The sequence below is a fragment of the Homalodisca vitripennis genome, chromosome 1, assembly GCF_021130785.1.
Source record: "Homalodisca vitripennis isolate AUS2020 chromosome 1, UT_GWSS_2.1, whole genome shotgun sequence".
NCBI lineage: Eukaryota > Metazoa > Arthropoda > Insecta > Hemiptera > Cicadellidae > Homalodisca > Homalodisca vitripennis.
Genome location: NC_060207.1, coordinates 75,316,046 through 75,334,206, shown reverse-complemented (window position 1 = coordinate 75,334,206; position 18,161 = coordinate 75,316,046).

Sequence of the window (18,161 nt, the reverse complement as noted above, 5' to 3'; positions counted from 1 at the left end):
GTATTAAGTGATGACTATTCTGACGTAAACGCGCAACGTACAACACTGAAAATACGGCAAAACTTGAAGTAAACGGAGTCAAGGTCGCGAACACAAGGCCTTGACACGCGTGTAACGAGAGAGGGATAGATTTTCGTCATCAGCTACTCTTACCTGTCCAGTTCTGCTCAGAACTATCCCGCGGTAATTAAGACATTCCAATTCTACCAAATGACTTGCAATAAGCATCATGGCAATCACAATAAAAGCCCTATCAGTCCTAATGAAGATAGTCAACGTTATCTGTATAAGTGCAGATAATACAGTGGAGTCCTTATAAAGTTTACGACTGCAAAGAATTAAATCAAGATAAAACGGATACAATCAAGATACAAATGATATATCTGTAAGCAGGCCAACCACCCGCGTTTCTAGGTTACCCCACCCGTAGGTTGCTCGCCCTTCAATACTTTCGTTTTGTGTAAGCCTCGAGTTTTGTTTTTTGAAAATGTATCGTTTATTTAAAATCATTATAAATGCTGTTGGTAATTTTCGCCAAAGTAGAGCCAATATTTAATTCCCAAGATAATCATCATTGTAATCTCAGTATATTACTTGAAGATTTGTTATATGTAATTTAAACTTTGGACCCAAAGCATTACATAGTGGCAGTATGAAGCCCCTTTTTAATTATCTCAACAAATTGTTTGCTATACTAAAAAGTGGATTTCTTGATTTCTCCAGAAATCATTTTTATCCATGGGAAAAATCATTGGAATGACTGTGTTTTGGTAATAGTTTATTAACTCTGAAAATTTGCGTTGGATTTAATATCATAACAACAATTAGTTTATTATTGATTTTGGGTATGCTAACAGCTACGATGGTTAAAGAAATACATATTTATAAATATGTGCTTTTTTTTACTCGACAAAATCGCACTTAAGGGTAAACGCGCACTAGCACGGCCAAGACCAAGACCACGACCAAGACCAAGACCAGTACTGGTCTGGAACAGCACGGCCACAACCTCGACCAAGACCAAGACAGTTTTGTAATGTACTAAACAGACAACAGTCAGTCTGAAAATGGATGTCGGGGAAATAGCAGTGGCCGTGTATGTGTACCGTAAATATGTAAAAGGTAAAAAAAAAAACACTGGATACACCCCTTGAGAGCAGAGAGGCAGGTTAAAAAAAACACTTTCTACTTACATAATTCATTCTTCTGTGCCGCTGTTGTACAGACATCGCCATCGAATAGCAATGTTATTTCTTCCCATTTTTGCTTCTTCATTATTCTATTGGCATAATCATCTGATGAAAAATCCCACAAACAAGGCCTTTCCTTTACCTCCTGTATCAAACGTTCTGTATCAAACACTGATTCTGTTGCCATTTTACAATACTGTCTACTAAAATTGTTCACAAATCATAAACAAATCAATCGCACACACAACCTCTCTCAACTACTCCTGGTCGCAGACTGGCCGTAGGCAGTGCGCGTTGTTCTATAACAGCTCATGGAAGCCTGGCCGCAACGTCAAGCTGGTCTCGCGTTTGGTCTGTGCGGCCAGAGCGTACAGCTGTGGTCGTGCGTCTGTCTTGCGTTTGTCGTGTCTTGGTCTGACTAGTGCGCGTTGCTCCACATCATTTCAGGTTATCCTGGCTGCACGTTCTTGGTCGTGGTCTTGGTCTTGGTCTTGGCCGTGCTAGTGCGCGTTTACCCTTACTGGTGAAATGTATACTTTGGTCTTTTAAGGCATATTATGTATTGTCATGGGGCAAATTTCTCCCAACCTCTGTCAACTGAGTAGTGCTGTCGGTATTTACAAGAGCTTGTAAAAGAGAGAGCTGCCCTTGTAAATCAAGGGTGGCAAGCTTGTCAACACACCCTTGGCTCTTTGAACCGCCGCTCGTGCCGCGACTCCCTTCCTCGCACCTCGCCCTTCCTTCCACATCTATCGATGACCTTTATTTTATAGCTTCTATTTGCTCGGACCTAGTGCCCCTATTTCACAATGTGCAGTCCTTCTCTACTTCCTGGCAGATCTTGTAAAGATTTATGACAACAGCTTTATACACGCCTTGGTTATGTTTACCCAGACAACACTAACAATGGAATGTGTTTCCAGTAGTTTCGGTTGAAAAATCAACGATGAAAATTAGGTATTTTATGGACGTTGTAGTTTTCTTCATAACAGTGGGAATTTTCAAAAACAAAATACTTATGTTTTGAATGTTTGGTGGCGGAAAGAATAGGTATTAGAAGTTATTGTTCAATAGCCGAAAAGTGGACGATGGAAATCTCAAAGAATATTAAAACAAATAATATTGAATATACATCCAGTTTATATATATTCTAGACGCAGCAAAGTAGGCGACATGTGAACAATATTGAAAACCTAATCTACGAACGATAATATTTCTAATTATTATTATTAAAAACCTAACTACTTGAGACAGACCACAAGTTAATTGTCTGACAAAATGTAACGAATATTGTTGACTAAAATATTTGATATCGTATGCGCACGTCATAAAATAGCCACTCTCGCCATGATAACAAATGATATAGTCATACAGATCATAAATGAATAGCAAGTGTAACGAAATTTTCTCAGAGAATTGAAATAATACCAAGAATACTTTATAATTATTTGGAAATCTACTGTAGTGGAACCTGAGGATACTACAGTCCAGTGCAGGTCCACACTGTACTTCGGCCGGATGACTCGTCGTGGCTACACACATATAATCACACCGGACTGTCATTATAAACCGATTATCTGACCCCCTCCTGTAACTGAGTGCGGGCTGCTTACCTACCGGGCGATCACAGGTTCACGGCGTTGTGGAATATAGACAGCAGTCAATGTCATTGTTTTTTTCTAGATAAGACTAGATACAATGACCTACTAGGTAAGGCCAAATCTAAATGTCAAAAGCAAATACAAAAACTGACAACGCTTCCGACGTACCGGCCAAGTATTACCATTGGCGGATTATGCGTAACACCTCCGTATTCTGTTGACTTGTCTTAATTACTTAATCTTTGATCGAAAGCGTCAGTAAAACGCTAAAGATTAGGGTAAAAAAGCCCAGAATCAGTATGTACGGCTATATTTATCAGTTATTAAAATAATACCTCTGCAATACTTGTAATCCAATACACAAATTCAAATGGAAATAGATTTATTTTTACGCGTACTTTAACGTCAGTCGTAAACACAAGGCGCAAAAACAATTAATCAAGTTTTCGTTTTCTTAATTAAATTAATTAAGTGTATTTTTAAACCTGCAATTAGAAAGTTTAATTTCTTTAATTTTTGTTAACCAAGTTACCTTAACCTTTGTCATTTATAAAACATTGTACTTCGAAACAAAAATGTTCAACCAGCATTGTAAGTTGGTAACGAATCTTGCAATGGCAAAGGCGGGAAAACCAAGAGGCACGCCAAGCTTCCGGCGCAATAAGCGTGTGAAGCGATCAATTGTTTCCCCTGGTATCTCACTATGGGTTTCATTTGTTTGAAAAACGTATTATGAATTGCTGATCACTTAACGTGGCTCTTAAAAATTTCGACAGTAAAGTTGCTGACGTATTTACTTTCTTCCACCACACACTGAACTATCATCGGCACGTATATCACGTTGCTCAGTAATTATGTATTAATGACCTATCTGAGATTTGAACCCGACAGCTCGAAGCGATGGCCCACGCATTCACCTTTCATTGATTTGGTCCAAAATGAGAGTATTTAACAATGTTTGGTACCTCCGTATAAATTCACTTTACATGAAAGTTATATTCGGATTATACACGCAGAGAACTAACAATTTAGACGCCACTAAAGTAAAACTGGGTCATGGGCGAAATTTATTACCACGTTAACAGATTAAACACGTAATACAGTGTAAGAACGTTAATGCCTCTGTGACACCCATTCATGTCCCTTATTTCCTGTGATCACAAGGCACCAAACGCTTGTTACACTACTGATAGTGGTTCACGTTTGGTTCATAGCCCCGCCGAAGATACAATAATATATTTTTATAATTTATATATGAGATGTTTACAAATTGTATCACTGATTGTGGTTCAGAAATTTATAATAAAGTGGAACTTTTTGTTCATTAAAACACTCAATTTATCTGTACTAAATTATAATAAGTAGTGTTTCTAAAATAACGTGTGGATAGCAAAGTAATACAATTTAACATGATAAAAGTTTATTTCAATACACTGACAGAATCTTCATAACAGTGATACTATTTATACAAAATAACGGACAAATTAGATTTTTCGTTTTAAGAAAATGTATTAAAATTATTAGTATATTAGCAGCAATCCAAACAAATCATAGTATTGTATTAAGATTCAAAATATTTTTTTTCCATTGTAAAACACCGTTTGAGCCATTGATTTGTATGATAATTACGTTTCGGTTTATTGATAATTGAGTATTCTGTTTATTACTGCACAATATGGTGGAACTTTTAAATTTCTAGTTAAAATTTTAAATTTGTGAATCAATAACAATAGTATGTGGAATGTTTGTTACATGTTATATATTATTTGAAATAGTTGTATAAATTAATTAAGGCAAAATTGGAAAGCGAGGGTACATATTTTAGAAAATAACTTGTCTCTCTGAACACATTTGAACGTTAGTGGTACATATTACTAACATCAATAAACGCATATCTCTAAGGAAGCCTGTTCTAGTCTTGAAGATGGCGAAACAGGCGATGACAACTTGCGTATTGCTGGCAACTACGTATTGAGTGGAGTGTGTGAGTGGAGTGTTTGCACGCTACGCAAGTGGAGATAACAATTCTGTGAAGCTGACTCTGTCTAAGACGTACAATGTTTGAGGCTAAGACAAGCCTGTTCTAGTCTTGAAGATGGCGAAAAGGGTGATGATAGCCTGCGTATTGCTGACAACTACGTATTGAGTGGAGTGTGTGAGTGGAGTGTGTTTGCACGCTATGCAAGTGGAGATAACAATTCTGTGAAGCTGACTCTGTCCTAAGACGTACAATGTTGAGGCTAAGACAAGCCTGTTTTCTAGTCTTGAAGATGGAGAAACAGGTGATGATAGCCTGCGTATTGCTGACAACTACGTATTGAGTGGAGTGTGTGAGTGGAGTGTTTGCACACTACGCAAGTGGAGATAACAATTCTGTGAAGCTGACTCTGTCTAAGACGTACAATGTTGAGGCTAAGACAAGCCTGTTCTAGTCTTGAAGATGGCCGAAAACAGGTGATGATAAACCTGCGTATTGCTGACAACTACGTATTGATTGGAGTGTTTGCACGCTATGCAAGTGGAGATAACAATTCTGTGAAGCTGACTCTGTCTAAGGACGTACAATGTTGAGGCTAAGACAAGCCTGTTTCTAGTCTTGAAGATGGAGAAACAGGTGATGATAGCCTGCGTATTGCTGACAACTACGTATTGAGTGGAGTGTGTGGAGTGGAGTGTTTGCACACTACGCAAGTGGAGATAACAATTCTGTGAAGCTGACTCTGTCTAAGACGTACAATGTTGAGGCTAAGACCAAGCCTGTTCTAGTCTTGAAGATGGCGAAACAGGTGATGATAACCTGCGTATTGCTGACAACTACGTATTGATTGGAGTGTTTGCACGCTATGCAAGTGGAGATAACAATTCTGTGAAGCTGACTCTGTCTAAAGACGTACAATGTTGAGGCTTAAGACAAGCCTGTTCTAGTCTTGAAGATGGAGAAACAGGTGATGATAGCCTGCGTATTGCTGACAACTACGTATTGAGTGGAGTGTGTGAGTGGAGTGTTTGCACACTACGCAAGTGGAGATAACAATTCTGTGAAGCTGACTCTGTCTAAGACGTACAATGTTGAGGGCAAAGACAAGCCTGTTCTAGTCTTGAAGATGGAGAAACAGGTGATGATAGCCTGCGTATTGCTGACAACTACGTATTGAGTGGAGTGGTGTGAGTGGAGTGTTTGCACACTACGCAAGTGGAGATACCAATTCTGTGAAGCTGACTCTGTCTAAGACGTACAATGTTGAGGCTAAGACAAGCCTGTTCTAGTCTAGAAGATGGCGAAACAGGCGATGACAACTTGCGTATTGCTGGCAACTACGTATTGAGTGGAGTGTGTGAGTGGAGTGTTTGCACGCTACGCAAGTGGAGATAACCAATTCTGTGAAGCTGACTCTGTCTAAGACGTACAATGTTGAGGCTAAGACAAGCCTGTTCTAGTCTTGAAGATGGCGAAAAGGGTGATGATAGCCTGCGTATTGCTGACAAACTACGTATTGAGTGGAGTGTGTGAGTGGAGTGTTTGCACACTACGCAAGTGGAGATAACAATTCTGTGAAGCTGACTCTGTCTAAGACGTACAATGTTGAGGCTAAGACAAGCCTGTTTCTAGTCTTGAAGATGGAGAAAACAGGTGATGATAGGCCTGCGTATTGCTGACAACTACGTATTGAGTGGAGTGTGTGAGTGGAGTGTTTGCACACTACGCAAGTGGAGATAACAATTCTGTGAAGCTGACTCTGTCTAAGACGTACAATGTTGAGGCTAAGACAAGCCTGTTCTAGTCTTGAAGATGGCGAAAACAGGTGATGATAACCTGCGTATTGCTGACAACTACGTATTGATTGGAGTGGTTTGCACGCTATGCAAGTGGAGATAACAATTCTGTGAAGCTGACTCTGTCTAAGACGTACAATGTTGAGGCTAAGACAAGGCCTGTTCTAGTCTTGAAGATGGAGAAACAGGTGATGATAGCCTGCGTATTGCTGACAACTACGTATTGAGTGGAGTGTGGTGAGTGGAGTGTTTGCACTCTACGCAAGTGGAGATACCAATTCTGTGAAGCTGACTCTGTCTAAGACGTACAATGTTGAGGCTAAGACAAGCCTGTTCTAGTCTTGAAGATGGCGAAACAGGTGATGATAACCTGCGTATTGCTGACAACTACGTATTGAGTGGAGTGTGTGTGAGTGGAGTGTTTGCACGCTACGCAAGTGGAGATAACAATTCTGTGAAGCTGATTCTGTCCAAGACGTACAATATTGAGGCTAAAACAGCATAGTCTTTTCTTTTGAAGGTTTTTTCAATATCTTTTCAAAACATTACAAACCAATGTAGAAGCTACGCTAATTCACCTGCATTTTTTCAGGTCTAAAGTACGATACATAACATACAACCATTTTGAAATTCTGCCAGTTTCCGAACACAGAATGTTCGATAAACTTCATTTTAAAATCCAAATAGTAATTAGATCCACTTGAACATGCCTATATTTTACCAAAGTCAAAATAAAAATTTGGTTTCTTAATTAACTCTGAGTAGAAAGGGAGATAAAAGACAGATTTGTTTCGCTCAGCACTAAACAAATTAAAAAATAAATAAAATAAATACTCCTGGTCTATTGCTACAAATGCTAAGAAAAGGAGACTTAACTCTTGTAACGTGTATTTGGTATCTTTTATGTATCCTACAGAGAAATTATACGTAGACATGATGGCAGCCTACATTATATCCCAGCTGTTCAAATTTGCTGTTAACTGACAACCTTACTTGAACATGAAGTAATCCCCAAGTAAGCATACAAGTTCAGTGACAGTGGTTGCCATAAATCTTCATCTCCACATCCTATCGCGTCTCTCTGCCCCAGACCCCACGGTTTATGGACTCTCACGTGATGTTGATCTCGGCCCCTGGAGATCAGTGATGTATATTGTAGGAAACACAATCTCGAACTAAATTCGCTACATTATCACTGTACACGATTGCAAGACTCGAACATTTTCATAATCGGACGTTCTTAACAAGTCTATAGATGTCCTTCGCACCTCACACAATTTCGAGCAGTAAGCGGAGGAGTGCTGGATCTCCAAGCAACTTAATGGTTGTTATAAAAATAAGAGCTCTTCGTCCCTGAAACTTGAGCTCTCTCGCTGTGCCTGATCCGGATCTTTTCCTCATATTCAAGAAATATAAACTACAAAAAAATAAAAGCGATTGAATGTGTATTATAAATATCTGTAAAATGAAACACCTCTCAAAGTTATGTGACCAATAATAAGTGTTTATACGGCTGAAAATAAGAATATGGAATTTTTACAATATTGTACATGAGTTATAGCTTAAGGGAGTGACATGTTTTCTACTTATAAACATTGGTTTAATTAAGATAACATATTACAAAAAACGCAATTTTCTTAAATTGTATTTATTAAAAAATATAATATTCCTTTATGAACAATAATTTATAAAAACATGCCACTTTCTATAATTATAACTTTTACACGTACTGTAAAAATTCATAGTTTTGTCTCCAGCAGTTTTTATTTTATTTGAGTCTGGTTACAAAATTGCCTAATTAAAATGCATTTTAATTTCACGAAGAGCGATTAATACAGTTCTCTACTCTTTCTCTGTTCACGGAAGTTATCTTAAACAATAATGATGTATTAATTTAACACAAAACAATTTTCAAAATCGATTGCACCACCTTCAGGACGAAGCAGGATAGGCATTATCAACAAGGGTTCTCATCTTTGCTTCTTCTACTAATGCCAGAGCATCGCGGCTGCACTATTAAAGCAAGTATACAAATGCACGTACGAATAACTAATATGTTTACAAACATTTATAGAAGTTTGTAACGCGATAAGTAGTTTAACACTAATGTCCCAAATGACCCTAATTATCTCAGAGATATGAGACAGCTGATTAATGAGATCCTGAGCAGAGGTAACGAACGAGTGCCAGTCAAGTGCCGTAGATGGCGGCCGGAGTCCCCAGCCGCCCCAGTCTAGTTTTTGTCGGTCGTAGTGAGGCAATAGACCTGAACAGGTAGCTTGTCAAATCTATCTAAAGGTCGCTCATTTCGTGATCTGTCTTGTACAACAGCTGCTGCATGCCACATTGGCTACAAGGCATATTAAATATCTCATCACCGCATGCCATACCGTTCGTCTCATCGCAGAATTGAAGTAATATACCTCAAAATGTCGTTTGTATAACTGCTTCTGCACATGCCACATTGGCTACAAGGCATACTATCTCATCACCTCATACCATGCCGTTCATCTCAGCAGTGACAGTAGTGAAGCCAGTGGTTGGTTGGGGAGACGATAAGCGCCGTCAGTGCCTTTTATTCAATTATACAAAATAAATAATCTGTAATAATACATAAACGCACGCACGCACGAACGCGCACGCGCACACACACACACACACAATTTCTAGGGAGTTTAGTTACGCACAAGTATTAATTTTAAAAGGAATTTATATATAACGAAGGAATGGCAGTAGAGAAACGAAGAACACTATTACGCACATGCACATATTTTTGTCGTAGTATTATTAGAGATCTCCTTTAAAGGTAAGGTGCTTAACACCCACACGCTTTTTGGCTTTTCTTATAAAATATATTGTTAGTACTAAGCTATGAAAAAATATTATTTAAAAAATAGCCAATAATTAATAAATAACGTAGAAAACCCGAAAAATAAACCAATAAATGAGACACAATGTGTTATGTCTAATGAAGAGCTGTCAACTGCCAAACGAAAACATAAACATATATGATTAATATAAATAACTTAGTAAGTATAAATAAAACACAATACTTTCAAATATTAAACATAAACAGATGTTAAGCTTTATTACCTTTGTAATACAGAAACTATAAGCCGTTTGGAGAGTATACTTAAAACTTTAAAATAAATAAGTCCCATAATTTGATTCTATTATAAAAACAGGGACAAAAAAGAGTTTGGACTTTAAAATTGTTCTTATGGGGCTAAAGTCGAGATGGTCGCACTACTAATACATCTTAAATACCTTGGACTACAGAATGATTTCAATTAATAATGGTGGGGGCAGTGACTTACCCAGGATTTGAGTTTGGGGGCCCAAATCCATCTTTAGTTTAACGAGGGGGAGGTGTGAGTATATCGCCCTCTTCTTTTTAAATTTTATATCATAAAGATTCACTATGTTTCGAAAATGTGTGTTACATATTTCAGCAATAGTTAAAAGGACTGTAGCTAACGTGAAACTAACAAACATATTTCATCTTATACGATTGTCGTCTGAAAATGTTTCTGAAATAGGTTCTAGCTGTAATGAAAATTTCTAATTGTTACACATACGAGATATAACAACCAATCTGAATGTTAGGTTAAAGTCGGACAGTCACACCAAATTCCATCACTAAAGAAATTCTAAAGAAAACACGTAAAAATAGCAAATAATTTTAAAACTCGTGGTTACATATAGCTTTTGTTTTATATAATCATATCGAATAGCAATCCGAAGTTCGAATAGATTTCAGAATCACTAATTATTTCACCAGAAACACTAAATATTTCACTCGATTTTTTCTGCTGTGAATGTTATTGTTATTGTTTAGAACAGGTTAATTTATGCCCCATTTAAAACCAGACAACACTTTTTCTAGACTTTTTCCTCCATAAAATAAGTATTAGTATGGAATAAAGAAACCATGCCAAATTACAACCCAGTATCTTAACCTAAAAAAAGCAACGTAAGATTCCCTACCCATTTTAGACTCATATATTTACGGTGTCTCGACTTAAAAATGGAAATCCCAGTAAGGTCACCCACAAACACCATGTACATTAACGGCTTTGCCCACAACAAAAGATCTTTTACTCCAATCATAACCCTTCACCGACATCGCCATCCCCTAATGGCCATTTCGAACAGGCTACTCTATATCATCACGGAGTGCACCAAAACGTTGATTATGCCGTGACAAACGGGTCACGGCCACAACAGCTGGCGCGTCCAGTACTAAGTGGTGAATTAACAGACAACAGAGTCCTAGCACATCTAGCAACGTCATGAATTGGGTCGGGGGTGGCGACGGGGGCGGGAGTTAGGGGCGGCTTGGCTGGGGGTGGCGACCCAGATTCCCTCCAGAACTAGGCCAAGGGAAAGTGGAAATAAATCCTTCTTTTACGTCTAACATACTTCTCACAAACTGTTCCACTAAATCTTATCGGTTATTGTTGCTATAAAACAATTTTTTACCTTAACATTACTTGAAATTAAAATTTTAATCTATTCAGGACAGTGAAAAAGTATATTACGTGCAGCTTGCATTTGAAACACAAACGATCTATCCAGGTCAAGTGAATCTAAAAACAAAATTACGATTGTATTATTTGAAATGAGTCATCCACAACAATATAAAAACCCTCTCACGTTTCATACAAACACAATTTTATTAACCTGAATATCATACTGATAAACGTACCCTAGACAGAACTGGGTCAATGTTGAGAGGAGTTGGGATGTTTATCTGCTGATAACGACGGGTGTGTAGATAAACAACAATGGATCAATTGACGCTGTTTCACAAGAACGTTAACTTCAGTACGTGTTGTGTGGAACGGTGTAAGAGTATACTATTTATAGACATAGTCAAGATAATGTGTTGTTGGTCATCTTCTTAATGCGATAAGAAGTATATTTATTCCAGATTGATCTTAAATGAATTTATTATGATTACTTTCTACTAAATATATATATTTAAAACATAATAAAAACTAAATAATCGCAAATTTAAAAAAATCGTCTCTTACATCTTGCAAAAGGATAGTTTCTTAATACGGCAGATTGCTACTTTATTTCAATTTATTAAGTGTGTCCAGAATTTTACAAACCTTTAAATGTATATTATATCTACTATTCATATGCTAAATTGAACCGAAAGCAGAAGATTTTCTGGGTTTTTTGACATATGCTTGGATTTTACTACGTATATTATATAAACGTATTATCCATAAGATATTATTTAACTCATAATATTCCCCATCACAAAAAAACAAACACAAATACGTTCAAATTGTACGCACTGTGAAGTTTAAGACTGTGAAAAATAATGAAAAGTAAATTAAAACTAATAAAACAATTGTATTGAATTTTAAACCAAAGTTTGCATTGATAATATAGAATATCAGTACTACTCGTCAGGAACACGAAAAGTAAAAATGCTATCCAGTGTTTAGAACGTTAGAGCATAGACAAATGCCGACAAGTTTTAATAGTTGATCATTTGAAAGAAATTGGCATTTAGATTTGAAACCAGAAATCGACCAAAGACCTGAACACTAACATGAGATTTAAAATTTACAACGAGGAAAAATGTGTAAAACAAGTATACACGTATTTGCATTTCATAAAAATGTTAAAGAGGAACAAACATTAAAATTCATTCCCACATTGAAAGTGTGGTACAATTTCCATGCAAGAGGTAACCCGCAGGTTATGTACGTTTGTAAATACATACGATCTAAACCACTCGCGTTATTATATATATATATATATATATATATATATATATATATATATATATATATATACTGAACAGAAGCAAATGGAATATCCTTCATTGCATGGTTACACAAGATCCAAAATATGTCAAAACTTAAAACTAAAAGAGTTGTAACTTTAAAATGTTACTGACCAAAATTAGAATGCACCGCTCCAATTCTTGGGCAGTCGTGGGCTAACAGTTGGTTCTGATAAAATTTTATAAATTATGATTAAAAATCGTAATAATAATAAATTTCGAGAAAAAACGGGCAGCTAGTTTATATGTTCCAATACATTACAGGAATTCCTCTAGACAACCATGTACAAACTAGGTGGGAGGGACGGAGCGGCGCGGCGCCCGCTGTGAGTCGACCAACTGTACCTAGTAAATCCTGTATTAAATCCGAAATATAATCTAATACTTAATTTAGTTATTAAAATACACATACATGCCTAGATAATAAATGTGTATGACATGAAAATTATTATGCTAAGTACATTGAAAACTAAACAGATTTAAACTTTTTAAAACACTTTTTACCGAATGGACCGATCTTTTACAGTTGCTCTTAACACTGATTTCAAGAGAGCCTTTATACGGAAGTGGATAAATCCTAGAGTCCGGAATGGTATGCAGAGGATTCCACTGTTAAAGATTATTAGACTTTAAAATACTTCAAATGTTTGGTTTCTGTCAGTTATTGAGTAGTTTGTCACACAGGACGCCGTCAACAAAAGAGACTTAGAACACAAGGTGGATAAATAATACCAAAACATTCATGCAAAAAAATATTCATGCAAAGTGAAGATATTATTATAACACTGCTCAAGATTTTGAACAATAACGATGGGGGTTTTAAAGATAGAACCGAATAGAGATCGAATGAACCGATATCAAGGATATCGTCAATGTTCACTTGACCACTTCATCATTCTAACCTACCACTCTAGCCAGAACAGCAAGGCACCGAGATAGAACTGAATAGAGATCGCAGGAAACAATATCAAGGATCTCGTCAATGTTCACTTGACCAGTTCATCATTCTTGCCTACCAATCTCAGCAGAACAGCAAAGGCGCGGAGATAGAACTGAATAGAGATCGAAGGAACCAATATCAAGGATCTCGTCAATGTTCACTTGACCAGTTCATCGTAATAGCCTACCAATCTCAGCAGAACAGCAGGACACTGACATAGGGAACCAATATCAAGGATCTCGTCAATGTTCACTTGACCAGTTCATCATTTTTGCCTACCAATCTCAGCAGAACAGCAAAGGCACGGAGATAGAACTGAATAGAGATCGAAGGAACCAATATCAAGGATCTCGTCAATGTTCACTTGACCAGTTCATCATTCTTGCCTACCAATCTCAGCAGAACAGCAAAGGCACGGAGATAGAACTGAATAGAGATCGAAGGAACCAATATCAAGGATCTCGTCAAGGTTCACTTGACCAGTTCATCATTCTTGCCTACCAATCTCAGCAGAACAGCAAAGGCACGGAGATAGAACTGAATAGAGATCGAAGGAACCAATATCAAGGATCTCGCCAATGTTCACTTGACCAGTTCATCGTAATAGCCTACCAATCTCAGCAGAAAAGCAGGACACTGACATAGGGAACCAATATCAAGGATCTCGTCAATGTTCACTTGACCAGTTCATCATTTTTGCCTACCAATCTCAGCAGAACAGCAAAGGCACGGAGATAGAAATGAATAGAGATCGAAGGAACCAATATCAAGGATCTCGTCAATGTTCACTTGACCAGTTCATCATTCTTGCCTACCAATCTCAGCAGAACAGCAAAGGCACGGAGATAGAACTGAATAGAGATCGAATGAACCAATATCAAGGATCTCGTCAATGTTCACTTGACCAGTTCATCATTCTTGCCTACCAATCTCAGCAGAACAGCAAAGGCACGGAGATAGAACTGAATAGAGATCGAAGGAACCAATATCAAGGATCTCGTCAATGTTCACTTGACCAGTTCATCATTCTTGCCTACCAATCTCAGCAGAACAGCAAAGGCACGGAGATAGAACTGAATAGAGATCGAAGGAACCAATATCAAGGATCTCGTCAATGTTCACTTGACCAGTTCATCATTTTAGCCTACCAATCTCAGCAGAACAGCAGGGCACTGAGATAGGCGGACCGGGCGGAGTTTCCCAACATAGGCGTCCAATTTCCGCCCAATCACACTCATCTGCTATTATCGCCGTCACATGAACTAAATTCGCACTCCGTTTCAACATTGGCTTCTACAATTCACACAACCTTTACTTCAGCAACATCTAAAACTATTATCAGCCTAACGGTTTCACGGTGAACAATCGTAAAAGATAAAGAGTATATAAGGAGTATATGGAGAAAGTGATAAAATTGGTTCATTTTCAACAGAAGTTTCTGGAGTGTACTTATAGATAGCATCATAGCTAAATATATCATAAGTTTGTTGACAAACAGATTAAATTTCGTTTGTTTTGGTTTCAACACTCAAATCAAAAACTTTGAACCTTAAATTATCTGCTTTTACAAAAACAAACAATTTATTCCCATTTAAAAAATATAAATTCTCTAATTATCCTGCTACGTGTATCAATGCACAAACTGGGAACCTATTCCTCGGTTCTCAAACTGTACAACTCGCTCCCTGCTGCATAGAAAACTGTTGAGATTCATATCAGGAATTTAAACTTTCAATGCAGACATCATGAAGCCGGGTGTACTAACTGTCGATAGTTACAAGAATAGTGCATTTTATATTACGTCGACACTTACCAAACTGAAACTGACTAACTAAAATTTCAAGATAAATTTAATATATTATAATAATATACAGAAATTATTTTATGTTTCACTTATATAAATGAATAAATAAAACACACAATAAACAAAGGGAATGTACTACCACGGATCTGTAAGCTTAACCCTTTTAACTCAGGACACTTTTATTTAGGATCTGCAGACAATATTTTTGAAAAATGTAACGCTTTAAACAGGATTGCAATTTTTCTAGTATTATGTAGTTCATGAGCAATGACAAAATTCTTGGCATTTGGGTTGCTTGGAGAGACAATAACAACTCAAATCTAGCCATTGAATTCTTTGCAGAGATATGCGCTCTCTCTCTCTCTCTCTCTCTCTATATATATATATATATATATATATATATATATATATATATATATATATATATATATATATTTAAGAGTACTAAAGATTCAAATGATTTGTTTGAATTATTACTATAAATTTAGTATATTATTCTTTATTAACTTAATTAACTCATCAACTCAATTCTCGTCAAATTCAATTAAAACAGACTAGTGCATTTAAATTAAAATAATGTTTTATTTATAAAACAATTCGAATTGCATTGTAATGAGGTTAAATAGTAAATCTTAAATCACTAAATAAACTAAATGCGTTATGGGAAATAATCAGTTTTATTTTAGAACCAAAAGATATATTTTATCACTTGAATAGCATATTGAATCATAAATCAGCTTAACGGCAAAAGAAAGTATTGACAAGAAAATAATTTCAGGACAGCAACCAGACTTGCCTTATCATTAATGGTGAACGTTCAAGCATTGTAATCGCCTCGGCCACAGTCCCTCTCTCCCACTATAGTTGAATGATGCGATACACAATTTCGTTAACTGTCCACATACTTTCCACTACAGTTTAATTGACTTATTCTATTCAAAGTAGTCACTCCCTTCCACTACAGTCTGAATGATCCGATTCTAGATTTATCCAAACTGGCCCATCCCTTCTACTACAATTTGATTGGTCAGATTATAAGCTAGCTCCTAACGATACTTTATATTCCTACAATTAGTCAGGAATGGTAAATCTGTCATTTTTCTGTCTTTACGAAATTCATCTTAAAAGTCTATGAATATATAATTTTATAAAATCTACAAAAAAAAACTTAACGGATATCAATTACGCCACGTTAAAAGTCCTATTGTTTTATTTTGAGTCCTGGCATCCCTCCCAAGTATCCTTGTGTTGGATGTGGTCACAAGCAGCAGCAGTAGCCCACACCCACGTGCTGCGGATCACGGTTGAGTCGTGGTGTTGTTGACTGTCACTGCTGCGTTATACACACAGCAGCCCACACCTACGTGCTGCGGATCACAGCAGCCCACACCTACGTGTTACGGATCACGGTTGAGTCGTGGTGTTGTTGACTGTCACTGCTGCGCTATACACACAGCAGCCCACACCTACGTGCTGCGGATCACGGTTGAGTCGTGGTGTTGTTGACTGTCACTGCTGCGCTATACACACAGCAGCCCACACCTACGTGCTGCGGATCACGGTTGAGTCGTGGTGTTGTTGACTGTCGCTGCGCTATACACACAGCAGCTCACACCTACGTGCTGCGGATCACGGTTGAGTCGTGGTGTTGTTGACTGTCGCTGCGCTATACACACAGCAGCTCACACCTACGTGCTGCGGATCACGATTGAGTCGTGGTGTTGTTGACTGTCACTGCTGCGCTATACACACAGCAGCTCACACCTACGTGCTGCGGATCACGGTTGAGTCGTGGTGTTGTTGACTGTCACTGCTGCGCTATACACACAGCAGCTCACACCTACGTGCTGCGGATCACGGTTGAGTCGTGGTGTTGTTGACTGTCACTGCTGCGCTATACACACAGCAGCTCACACCTACGTGCTGAGGATCACGATTGAGTCGTGGTGTTGTTGACTGTCACTGCTGCGCTATACACACAGCAGCTCACACCTACGTGCTGCGGATCACGGTTAAGTCGTAGTGTTGTTGACTGTCACTGCTGCGCTATACACACAGCAGCTAACACCTACGTGTTGCGGATCACGGTTGAGTCGTGGTGTTGTTGACTGTCACTGCTGCGCTATACACACAACAGTGTGCGCTACGGAAGGTCGCCTCGCGCCGTCGTCTTCCTGTTGAACCCGATATTGTCCACACATCATTTCTGCACGTGTAACTGACCTGCCTCTAGTGTCAATATTAGTCACCGGCGAGTCGTGCTATTCGTCCACACACAGATACAATTACTGTTTGGTTCTTCCTAGGTATGTGTAAACTAGCTACGGTGTGATCGACCCGACCAGTGGGTACAAGGACACAGTTAACAACTACAACACTTACAAATATTTACTTCTATGGCGAGTTATGTACTGCTCGGGGACACCCCAGCACACGACACGGTGACGCTTGCTCGTTATCAGTCGTACACCAGCGAACTGAGAGTGTTACTTAGAGGGTAAAATTACTTAGAGGGTTTTAGTCGAACCTTTAGCAAAAAGAAGCAAATTATTGGTTTCATTTACATCTAATCCACGGGACTCTAAAATGGAACTAATACGAGACAAAAACCGTTACGGTTTTGTGTACGACTAGCTCAAAGCATCAAAACCATTTCACAAGTTGGTTCAAATGTATCCCACAAATGTTTTTTTATCTCACAAAACCGATTTTTATAAATGAACTAAACATTTAATTTCAATTTATTACAAAATTAACACTAAACCATATGTATGTTTTATTTTGAAAGATATATAAATACAACAATATAAATTGTCCTTTGAATATTTAAACCTGATAGTAATTTATCTGATACAAATTAAAATTAAACACTTACACAAAAATGGTATGAAGGCTATATTTTTATTTTAGAAAAACGTTTTAATTAAAAACATAAAGAGAATCGTATAAATTCTAAATGTTCATAAAATGTATGATTAATTTTAATTTGAAAATTTAATAAACAAAACAACTTTTACTTTTTTAAATGTAAAGAGGTAAGATTATA